Source organism: Elaeis guineensis, chromosome 1 (genome assembly GCF_000442705.2).
Source record: "Elaeis guineensis isolate ETL-2024a chromosome 1, EG11, whole genome shotgun sequence".
NCBI lineage: Eukaryota > Viridiplantae > Streptophyta > Magnoliopsida > Arecales > Arecaceae > Elaeis > Elaeis guineensis.
In genome coordinates, this window is record NC_025993.2 from 85,876,778 (window position 1) to 85,884,872 (window position 8,095).

Genomic DNA, 8,095 nt, shown 5'->3' on the forward strand with positions numbered 1-8,095 from the left:
TCAGTTTTCAAGAATTGGTTTCAATTCTTTCTCAGTTTGCTCCTCATGCAGAATTAGTTTGGACTCTGATTTCTTTCATTTAATTCTTTCCAAGATAGCTCTTTGTCACCCAAATTGGTTGCCATATCAGATCTTTGTGCCAAGAAACACTAAGAAGAATCTGGGTGTATCGGGTGTTTCTTGTTGTGTCCAACATTGTTACCAACTTCAACCTACTGTAGCCACCTCATTTGGAATCCAAATTCAATTCTGTAAATTATGTTCCTTTCTTGCTTCTCTCAAAATTCTGTAGGATCTAATCTTTCTCAATTTGGAGTCCTGTAGCTTGCCTTTTAGGGGTCCTCACACCAAAATATCCAGAATTTAGATTGGTTGACTAGATGGGAGAGATTAACTGCTTGATTTATTTTCTGCACCTCTAGTTTCTTTTCTGGCTAATGATGCCAAAAAGGATAAGGTGTGGGGTCCATTGATATCTTGATTTGATTATTCTGCTTTGAGATGGACTCTGATTTTGATGCAAGACCTGATGACTCCGGATGACAAACCCTGCTGAATCGGACTCAACCAATTTCACTTAATTTGACCTTTAAAACATGGTTAAGCCCAATTAGGTGTGACTTGGCTCAATTACCTGCAATTGACATAAAACATATCAGATTTTTATATTTATTTAGTTAATTATTATACCAATTTCATCAAAATCATTAAAAACTAATAATAATAATTACTATAAAAATGCAATACATCAAATACCCCCAAACCTAAGTTTTTGGTTGTCCCCAAGCAAAAGAAAAGTCCAAATCAAAAATGAAGAATCTCAAAAAATTAATGCTAAAAACTTTATTTAACATTAATATACTCAAAATCCATCTAAACACAAAGGAGTAATACCCAAATGCCATGGCTTAACCATCCCAACTCAAAATCGAAAGGCAAACCCACAAGCTAACTATTCCAAACTCATTCATACTCAAACAAAATTACGCATAATCAATAGCTACCTTGCTTCCTTTAGGTTTTAATAAAATAATTCGGTTCAAACATCCAATCCTGAATGCAAAATCCTATCAGCCCATCTCCACTAGTGCAAACAATGTACTCAAGAGATCAATAGGACTTTTTCGGGTAAAAAAAATGGAAAGCAAGCAACAAGAATGATGGTTATGGTCACATAAGTGAAAATAAATTAACCACAATAAATCAGAGCATACTCAATTACTTATGCTTTACATCCCTTCCTTTATTTGTTTTATTTTATACTTTTAGAACAGCCTATACACTTTGGCACTCTTCCTTAAGTCATCATTTGCCTTTTACGTGAATATCGACATGGGTGATGAAGGCACCCGATTACTCAGCAAGTCATATATTCAAAGTGCTTTGCATACTCATAATTCAAGTCACTGTTTGACGTAAAAGCAAACATGGGGCTCATGAATGCTCCTAGTTACTAGGCAACTTGAAACAGCAGAGTAGATTGTGCTTTTTTTTTTCTTCTTTCTTTTTTTTTTTTTTTTTTTTTTGAAGGAAAGGAAAACTAAAAATTCAGTATGCTCTAACCATTATAATCAATTTATTCTCAAAAAATATGAACAGTAGATATGAGATAGGATGAAAAAAAATACAAGGGGTCAAAAAGGGTATGCCAAAGGAATGCCTATATCATTTCTCCCAAGTAAATTGTCTACATTTTATTGTAACAAAGCTCACAAATAGGATTGACGAAGCAAAGTAACTATCTCCTATACGAGATTTTATTTAAGTATTTACAAGTTTAAAACAGTCAATCCTTGAATTTGACTTCCAAATTTAAAGCTAAGATAGCCAAACAATAACACAAAAGTAAAATTATCCCCCTCTATATCCTTACAAGTGATCAATGAATCAACATTCCAAATGATTTTTTTTTAAAATTAAATTTTATTAAAAAATAAAGATAAAGATGCAAACATAATGGCAATCTTATATTATTAACATGAAATGCTCATGCAAATGCACCTCCAAATCTGAATTGGATATTGTGCTCAATGACAAGATCATCATCACAATACATATTATAGCAAGGCATTCTTAAAGGTTAGGGGTACTCCCCTTTGTAGCGTGCCTATGCGCTTGTGTGAGTTTGCAACTCGTCCTCAGTCATTTCATCTCTCTTGTCTTCTTCAATGTGCCTACAAAAAATGAACAATGTCCATTCAAACCTTGAAAATATAGTGCGGATTAAAATTGACTCAAAAAATAAAGAAAATAAAAAGAATTTTGCTTGGGTTGCCTCCCAAGAAGCGCTAGTTTATAGTCGTTAGCTTGACTATCCCAATGCATTATGTCAGTGATATGGAGGTTTTTGGTTGCTCAAATCCTCCATCTATGTATTCCTTCAACCTTTGCCCATTGATCTTGAAGGTCCTATCACCACTCTTCAGCTCAACAGCTCCATGTGAAAAAATTTGTATAATCTCAAATGGACCTGACCACCTAGACCGGAGCTTGCCTGGAAATAGCTTTAGGCGAGAGTTATACAGCAACACCTTTTGTCCTGCTTGGAATTCACGCCTCACAATATGTTTGTCATGCCATCTTTTCGTTCTCTTCTTGAAAATTCTTGCATTTTCATATGCATGGAGGCGGAACTCATCAAGTTCATTAAGCTGTAATAACCTTTTCTCCCCAGCAGCTTTCATATTGAAATTTAGCAACCTAGTTGCCCAGTAAGCTCGATGCTCTAGCTCCACAGGTAAATGGCATGCTTTTCCATAAACTAGACGATACGGGGACATCCCAATTGGCATTTTGAATGCTGTTCTATATGCCCATAATGCATTATCTAATTTTAGGGACCAGTCCTTTCTTGATGAGTTGACAGTAGTCTCCAATATTCTTTTAATTTCACGGTTGGAGATCTCTACTTGTCCACTTGTTTGAGGATGATATGGTGTTCCTACACGATGAGTAACACTGTATTTTATCAATAGAGAATCTAAATAACGATTACAAAAATGCTTACCTCCATCCGTGATGATAGCTCTTGAAACACCAAAGTGTGTGAATATGTATTTCTTTAAGAACTTGAGTACACTCTTAGCATCATTAGAGGGAAGTGCTACTGCCTCAATCCATTTGGATACATAATCCACCACCACCAGGATGTATTGATTTGAATGAGAAGGTGGAAAAGGCCCCATAAAATTTAATCTCCATACATCGAACAGTTCTACTTCAAGGATATTGGTTAGTGGCATTTCCTATCTAAAAGAAATATTTCCAGTTCTTTGACATCGGTCACAAGAAGAAACAAAAGTAATAGCATCTTTAAACAGGTTAGGCCAATAAAAACCACACTGTAATACTTTAGCAGCTGTTTTGTTGGGTCCAAAATGACCTCCACACTCTAATGAATGGCAGTATTTTAAAATATTTTTAATTTCATTATCAGGCACACATTTCCTAATAAGCTGATCTGGACAATACTTATATAAATATGGATCCTCCCAAAAATAATATTTTGCATCATGTAAATTTTTTTTTTTTGCTGGTAATTAAATTCCGGAGGAATAATATCACATGCCTTAAAATTAACAATATCAGCATACCAGGGTGTACTAGATGTGAGTAATGCGAATAATTGCTCATCAGGGAATGACTCATTAATGGGTACCTCAATGTTCTCAATTTTTTTACTTAACTCTAACCGAGACAAGTGATCTGCTACAAGATTTTCTGCTCCTTTCTTGTCCCTAATCTCCAAGTCAAATTCCTGCAATAAGAGCACCCAACGAATTAGTCTCGATTTCGCATCCTTCTTTTCAAGTAAATATTTAATTGCTGAGTGATCAGTATAAACTATTATTTTTGCTCCTATAAGATATGGCCTAAATTTATCAAAAGCAAAAACAATGGCGAGCAACTCTTTCTCTGTGGTGGCATAGTTCAACTGTGCATTATTCAGTGTTCGACTCGCATAGTACACCACATGAAGTCTATTCTCCTTTCTTTGTCTCAAGACTGCTCCTATAGCATAGTCGCTTGCATCACACATGAGTTCAAATGGTAGATTCCAGTCAGGTGCAGTGATGATAGGAGCTGAGATTAATTCTCTCTTTAACCTGTTAAAAGCAACCAAACACTCATCAGTAATTTTAAAAGGTGCATCCTTGATCAATAAATTACAAAGAGGTTTGGTAATTTTAGAGAAGTCTTTTATAAATCTTCTATAGAAGCCAGCATGCCCTAAGAAACTCCTCACTCCTTTAACAGATGTTGGTGGTGGTAATTTCTTAATGACCTCCACCTTTGCTTTGTCTACTTCTATCCCTCTAGATGAAATCTTATGGCCTAAAACTACTCCTTCCTGCACCATAAAATGACATTTCTCTCAGTTCAACACAAGATTAGTTTCTTCACAACGCTGCAGAACTTGGGAGAGATTAGTCAAACATATATCAAAAGAAGGATCAAAAATTGAAAAATCATCCATAAAGATTTCAATGAATTTTTCAACCATATCAGAGAATATAGACATCATACATCTTTGAAAAGTTGCAGGTGCATTACATAACCCAAATGGCATTCTCCTATATGCAAATGTTCCATATGGATAAGTAAATATAGTTTTTTGTTGATCCTCAAGTACAATAGAAATTTGAAAATATCCTGAATAACCATCTAAAAAATAGTAGAAGGGATATCCGGACAATCTTTCAAGCATCTGGTCAATAAAAGGCAAAGGAAAATGGTCCTTTCGTGTGGCTTTGTTTAACTTCCTATAATCAATACACACACGCCAACCAGTGACTGTTCTAGTGGGTATCAGCTCATTTTTATTATTTGTAATAACAGTCATCCCCCCTTTCTTAGGAACTATTTGAACAGGACTCACCCAACTACTATCAGAAATAGGGTAGATAATTCCTGCATCAAGTAACTTCATTACTTCAGCTCTAACTACTTCCTTCATATTAGGATTTAACCTACGTTGATGCTCAATTGAAGGTTTGTAGTTTTCTTTCATTAAAATTTTATGCATGCATATACTGGGACTAATTCCCTTAATATCATCAATAGACCAGCCTAGTGCTTTCTTATGCTTTTTCAACACATGCAACAATTTTTTCTCTTGTTCAACAGACAAATGAGCAGATATAATGATAGAAAAAATAGATGAGTCTCCCAAGAATGCATATCTTAAGTGAGAAGGGAGCTGCTTAAGCTCAAGCTTGGGGTTTGGCTTAGCCTCTATTGAATCCTGTATTTTCTCAACATCATTTAATACATCAACATGCTGTTTATTTTTAACACCATCAATCAAGTCATATTCAGAATTGTCAATTATTTCACTAACAAATTTATTAATCACATCTAATCTAAAACATTCATCATTCTCAAGAGGATATTTAGAAGAATTAAGCACGTTAAAAATTACCTCTTCTTGTCCCACTCTTAAAGTAAGCTTACCCTCATAGACATCTATAAGTGCTTTGCCAGTTGCAAAGAATGGACGCCCCAATATCAAAGGAACCTCTCTATCTTCCTCCATATCCAAGACAATGAAATCCACTGGGAAGATAAATTTGTCCACCTTGACTAATACATCCTCCACTATGCCTTTAGGATATGTCACCGATCGATCAGCTAGTTGTAATGAGACACTGGTCGGTTTCACATCCCCTAGTCCAAGCTTCCTGAAAATAGATAAAGGCATTAAGTTAATACTAGCACCTAAATCGCACAATGCTTTAGTGAATTCGATATTGCCAATATTGCATGGAATTGTAAAACTCCCTGGATCCTTTAATTTTGATGGCAACTTATTCTGAATGATTGCACTGCACTCTTTGGTGAGCATGACTGTCTCATGATCCTCTAGCCTTCTCTTTTTGGAAAGGATGTCCTTCAAGAATTTGGCATAGCTAGGCATCTGAGCTAATGCCTCCGCAAATGGAATATTTATGTGTAGTTTCTTGAAGACCTCCAAAAACTTCAGAAAATTCTTGTCATCCTTACTTTGCTTGAGCCTTTGAGGAAAAGGAACTGGTGGATTGTAGGGCTTTACTGGCTCTTCCTTTTTCTCTTTTAGCTTCTCTTTGACCATAGTCTCTTCTTGAGTTTGTTCCTTTACTTGTTCTTTAACAGGCTCTTTCCCTTGTTGTTCCCCTAGTTATTTTTCACTCCTCAAGGTAATTGTCTTCACATGCTCCTTCGGGTTCGTTTCAGTATTGCTAGGCAATGACCCTTGAGTTCTGTTAGCTACCATGTTGGCCAACTGTCCCATTTGTATTTCTAAGTTTTTAATGGCAGCTTGCTGGTTTTGAAAGTTTGCCTTAGTTTCACCCATGAAATCAATAGTGGCCTTGGTGAGAGTTGCAACCAATTCTTCCAAGTTAGACTTCTTTTCTTGCTGTGGAAAACCAGGTGGTCCTCTATTCTGATAATTCTGTTGTTGCTGTTGATTTTCCCAGGAAAAATTTGGATGGTTCTTCCAGACAGACGTGTAGGTGTTTGAGTATGGATTGTTCTGTTGCCTTCCTTGGTTTGCCACATATTGCACTTGTTCTTGTACTGGAGGCATGAATGAGCTGTCAATCGGGCAATCTCGAGTAGCATGTTGCCTAGTACACATCTCACAGGTCTACACACAAGTATTGACAGCATTAATAGACAAATGATCTAATTTTTTGAAAAGAGTGTCTACCTTTGCATTGAGTGCAGTAATAGCGTCTATCTCATGAACCCCAGCAGGTCTCCTCGCCATGTTTCTCTCATTGGGCCATTGGTAATTGTTGTTGGCCATTTCCTCCAAAAGATCATAGGCCTCATCAAGCGACTTCCCCATCAATGAACCTCCAGCAGCAGCATCAATATTAATTCTGGTATGGTTGTTCAGCCCATTGTAGAAGGTTTGCACAACCAACCATTTAGGTAGCCCATGGTGTGGACACCTCCTAAGCAAATCCTTGAACCTTTCCCAGGCTTCATATAAGGTCTCCATATCGAATTGCACGAAGGTTTGGATGTCGGTCCTCAACTTGGCAGTCTTAGCAGGTGGAAAGAATTTTGCCAAAAATTTTTATGCTAAGTCATTCCAAGTGGTGATCGAGCCAGCAGGAAGAGACTGTAACCAAACTTTAGCCTTGTCTCTAAGTGAAAACGGGAACAATCTTAGCCGAATTGCATCATCTGACACTCCATTATGCTTAAGGGTATCACATATCTCCAAGAAGTTTGCAATGTGCGCATTAGGGTCATCATTGGGCAATCCTCCAAACTGAACTGCTGTTTGGATCATTTGGATCAAAGCAGGCTTGATCTCAAAGTTGTTTGCTTGCACAGGTGGTCTTGTGATGCTAGATGAAGCTCCATTCACGGTAGGCATGGCATAATCTCGCAGTGCCCTGGGGTTTGCCTCTCTAGCAACCTCATTATTTCCTACTAGGATTACTTCTCTCCTTGGATCTTCAGCCATTTCTGGATCAACTTTTGCCTCAGATTTCTTTCCTTCTCTGACTGCTTTAATATTTTGTTTACAAGTGCGTTCAATTTCTTGACTTGAAATGGGGTTTGATTCAATTCTCACAAGTCGACCTAATTCTCTTTTCCAAGTTGTAATTTTGAAAGATTATTATCCCTTTTCTTTTTTTTAAAGAGAAGAGAGAAGAGGAAGGAGAGAGAAAAGAGTTCTAGAGATGAGTCCTAAGGAGTCCTAAATCTAGAGATGAAAGAGAAGAGTGTTTTAATTAGGTTTAAATTTTAATGGCAAACAAGTTAGCACAAAATAGACTTTCTATCCTAGGGTTAACCTAGATCTAGACAGCTCCTAACTGTTCCAAGATCGCCTTCAACCACTCCAAGCCCAAAACTGACTAACTGTCTCGGCCAGGTAAGTGTAAGATGTGGGAGGTCCCCTGCTTGTTGCTTTCCTTAGACACCAACTGAGTTGGTCAGGTCAGACAACGGAACCAATTGAAAACCACCTTCTTAAACCACTTGCCTTAGACACCGAGCAATTAATCAATTCGAACCCGGTCTAACTTTAGGGCTTTCTTGTCCTATTGAGCTCGAATATCCTAGGGCCAACGTTTAATTGATTTTAGATTAA

General features: G+C 37.0%; 1 non-coding gene across 1 annotated transcript; it reads left to right on the forward strand.

The window, feature by feature from the left end:
• Positions 1 to 6,920: 6,920 nt before the first annotated feature.
• On the forward strand, positions 6,921 to 7,027 carry LOC140854984 (small nucleolar RNA R71). The gene has a single exon (XR_012138077.1). It is a non-coding gene; the product is annotated as a small nucleolar RNA R71 (small nucleolar RNA).
• Positions 7,028 to 8,095: the final 1,068 nt, after the last annotated feature.